Source organism: Sebastes umbrosus, chromosome 14 (assembly GCF_015220745.1).
Source record: "Sebastes umbrosus isolate fSebUmb1 chromosome 14, fSebUmb1.pri, whole genome shotgun sequence".
NCBI lineage: Eukaryota > Metazoa > Chordata > Actinopteri > Perciformes > Sebastidae > Sebastes > Sebastes umbrosus.
In genome coordinates, this window is record NC_051282.1 from 11,866,084 (window position 1) to 11,870,371 (window position 4,288).

At 42.7% G+C, this 4,288-nt stretch overlaps 1 long non-coding RNA gene across 1 annotated transcript; it reads left to right on the plus strand.

The window, feature by feature from the left end:
- The first annotated feature begins 2,534 nt into the window (after positions 1-2,534).
- On the plus strand, positions 2,535-3,206 carry LOC119502032. Its single transcript, XR_005210001.1, has 2 exons — positions 2,535-2,770; positions 3,076-3,206. It is a non-coding gene; the product is annotated as an uncharacterized LOC119502032 (long non-coding RNA).
- The last annotated feature ends 1,082 nt before the right edge of the window (positions 3,207-4,288 follow it).

Consider the following 4,288-nt stretch of genomic DNA (forward strand, 5'->3'; position numbering starts at 1 on the left):
TTCTATTCATATTTGCGGTGCTGTATACTGATATTTAGTCGAGTTTATATTTTGGGCTTGGGAAGAATGTGACCCACACAGAATGTAATCACATTGAAGTTTAAGTATTTATTGTGTTTTGATGTAAGATGAAGTGTATTTTTGGGATTCCTATTGTGTTAGTCCACTGTGGATCAGTGTTGGATCCTGTCCTGGCCAGCAGGAGGCAGTAGAGGAGCGTTTGTAACTCAGGGAGTGTCTTTACTCAGGGACTGCTGGCTGAGAGACCTGTCTAACAATAGCATGATGCTTCTGTCTCACCATTTCTCCTGTCTAACAGGACATTTATGTCTGGCTGCTTGTCCTGCAACACCAATGAGCTTATTTACCCTGAGTGTGGCCTGTCCTGTGAGATTTTCTGTTGTTGAAGTTTGTGTTTCTGTAAATTCTATCTTTTACCCTCTCTCTTCACAGCGTTTCTAATTAGGAAATACATACTACAAATAAGAAATACATAGTTATTGCTGCTGTAAAAACACTCAATTTCTGTGCACAAGAGGACCTTTCATAGCATTTGTGTTGCATATAGCAATCAGAAGATAATGCACTGAATGATTCATATGAAAACATAATGGATTATTACTTAAAGCTACTGCATTCAAGTAAATATCTGAGCACGTGTGTGTTGGATATATTTATACGCATATCTTGGCAATATATCCTACTTCAAATGTATTTTGTATGCATTTCATTAGGCTACATACAACATACATTTCAACAGTGTGTACATAAATGTAGGCTATATTTGTTTAGTAAAAAGGTTTTTATGTAGCTATTTATATAAGTCAAATTGTAAAGAAATATGATATTGCATTTATGCTACAATGAAACCAACTGAAAATATGATATCTGTTGGCCTACAGATTGAATTGGATAATGAGAAAGAATACCAAAGGCAATACTGCATTTATTTAGCTCTAATGATGTAGTCACATCAAATGTCACCTTGAATAGGCTACAGTGTAAGTCAACATAAATTGAGTATAACTGAAAACATATTATTGATTTCTTCCTTTATCTTCTGGTAAATCAACATTTCCCTCTAGCTTGGCATTAGGCTATTGAAGCTTCCCTTAACTCCACCTGCTGCTGGCAGCAACATTTGATCATCAGGCTACTAATCAAAGTGAGCATGGTTGGATTATTGGATTATTCTATTTGATTTGACTGTAATTAAGTGCAGACTATCTGTGAGGTGACATCACAATTCTTGTGGGAATTCTTATGTGCATTGATGTCATGTACGACGTCACAGAAGATGTCAGCAGTCCTACCAGTTATGTTCTATGTCATGTGTGACGTCACCGGCCTCTCTATATTAGATTAGTATTAGCATTAGTAATAACAGCATACATGATATCTCTGCTTTTTGCCAGCACACTTTGCCAAATGTGTAACGTTATTTTAAAAAGTGTTATATAGGTAAAGCTTGACTCATGCAGAATTGTATCAATACTATACTTGAATGTTTTCTGCATATTTGTGGATCACCTTACACCCGTTTTTGATTATTTGATTATATTTTTATCCAAAGCATCCGTCTGCCACATGGCCTGATTTAGCAGCTGTCATAAAGTCATAAAGAGTTTATGTTTTGATTTGACTCTATAATTACCCAATAGTAATTACAGGTAATTCTAATACTACAACTTGTCATTATATTGATTTTGCTCATCTTACTTTACTGTTATTTCCTGACAATTTCTGCAAATTACTGCGTAAAATTTTAAAAGGCTATGACGCTCCAACCTGATTCCACACAACAAGTTTTTATGAAATGTCCAGGTTACATCCAGTATAACTGTTGTTTCAACAGCATTTAAATGACTATATTCAAGATTCAAGATTCAAGATGTTTATTGTCACGCCGGTTATACAGGTACAAACGTGTGAAATACTTTTTGCTGGAACCTCCATTAAAATAATAAGTTATATTACATTTACATTACAGTTACATTCACATTACAATTATAAAAGGAAATACTTTGTACAAGGGCATATTAAGAACATATACATTAAGAACATAACATAAGATAAGATAAGATAAGATAAGATGAACCTTTATTAATCCCCGGAGGGAAATTCAGGTGTTAAAGCAGCAACATCAGCAAACAGAGCGAAACAAAGGAGAGGTAAAGGTATACAACAATTATAAAAACAATAAATAGAGATATAAAAGATACAGAGTGAATGGGTGAACATAGTGTGTGCAGTCCGTCAATAAATACATGTAATATGTGCATATGTGCAGCCTATAAAGTGATATATAGGATGTAGAGTAATAATGAATACGGTCATTTAATAACCCTGATCTGGGTCAGAGCTATTCATGATATCATTAAATTATGTTTATGCTGACGTTGAATAAACTATCACATTTAGCCCATTGATTGGTTGATCGGAGATCATCGTCATCACTACAGAGACGTCATGACTGACGTCATGACAACAGAGACGTCATGACTGACATCATGACAACAGAGACGTCATGACTGACGTCACAGTCCTCGCTCGAAAAGTTTACTTATAGGACCCGCGCTGCGATCAGGTTCAGATCATCTTGGTTAATATTGCTGGAAAGCTGGGTTGTTCGGTGCCGGTCGGGGTTCTCTATGAGGCCTCTCCGGATCAACATTGAGCAATCGAGGACTATCAGCTGTTAACTGAAGAAGACGGAAGACTGAAGACTGAAGACTGAAGACTGAAGAAGCAACGTGGTGGGTGGTGGGGGGTAAGTGACTGAGTGACTGACTGAGTGACTGACTGAGTGACTGGGTGACTGACTGGGTGACTGACTGGGTGACTGAGTGACTGACTGACTGACTGGGTGACTGACTGGGTGACTGAGTGACTGACTGACTGACTGGGTGACTGACTGGGTGACTGAGTGACTGACTGACTGACTGGGTGACTGACTGGGTCACTGAGTGACTGACTGGGTGACTGACTGGGTGACTGAGTGACTGACTGGGTGACTGAGTGACTGACTGGGTGACTGACTGAGTGACTGACTGGGTGACTGACTGGGTGACTGAGTGACTGACTGACTGACTGACTGACTGACTGAGTGACTGACTGGGTGACTGACTGGGTGACTGAGTGACTGACTGGGTGACTGAGTGACTGACTGAGTGACTGACTGAGTGACTGGGTGACTGACTGGGTGACTGACTGGGTGACTGAGTGACTGACTGACTGACTGGGTGACTGACTGGGTGACTGAGTGACTGACTGACTGACTGGGTGACTGACTGGGTGACTGAGTGACTGACTGACTGACTGGGTGACTGACTGGGTCACTGAGTGACTGACTGGGTGACTGACTGGGTGACTGAGTGACTGACTGGGTGACTGAGTGACTGACTGGGTGACTGACTGAGTGACTGACTGGGTGACTGACTGGGTGACTGAGTGACTGACTGACTGACTGACTGACTGACTGAGTGACTGACTGGGTGACTGACTGGGTGACTGAGTGACTGACTGGGTGACTGAGTGACTGACTGAGTGAGTGAGTGACTGACTGGGTGACTGAGTGACTGACTGGGTGACTGACTGGGTGACTGAGTGACTGACTGGGTGACTGAGTGACTGACTGGGTGACTGACTGAGTGACTGACTGGGTGACTGACTGGGTGACTGAGTGACTGACTGGGTGACTGAGTGACTGAGTGACTGACTGACTGACTGACTGACTGACTGAGTGACTGACTGGGTGACTGACTGGGTGACTGACTGGGTGACTGAGTGACTGACTGAGTGAGTGAGTGACTGACTGGGTGACTGAGTGACTGACTGGGTGACTGACTGGGTGACTGAGTGACTGACTGGGTGACTGAGTGACTGACTGGGTGACTGACTGGGTGACTGACTGGGTGACTGACTGGGTGACTGAGTGACTGACTGACTGAGTGACTGACTGACTGAGTGACTGACTGGGTGACTGACTGGGTGACTGACTGGGTGACTGAGTGACTGACTGGGTGACTGAGTGACTGACTGGGTGACTGACTGGGTGACTGAGTGACTGACTGGGTGACTGAGTGACTGACTGGGTGACTGACTGAGTGACTGACTGGGTGACTGACTGGGTGACTGACTGGGTGACTGACTGGGTGACTGAGTGACTGACTGGGTGACTGAGTGACTGACTGAGTGAGTGAGTGACTGACTGGGGACTGAGTGACTGACTGGGTGACTGACTGGTGACTGAGTGGACTGACTGAGTGACTGACTGGGTGACTGACTG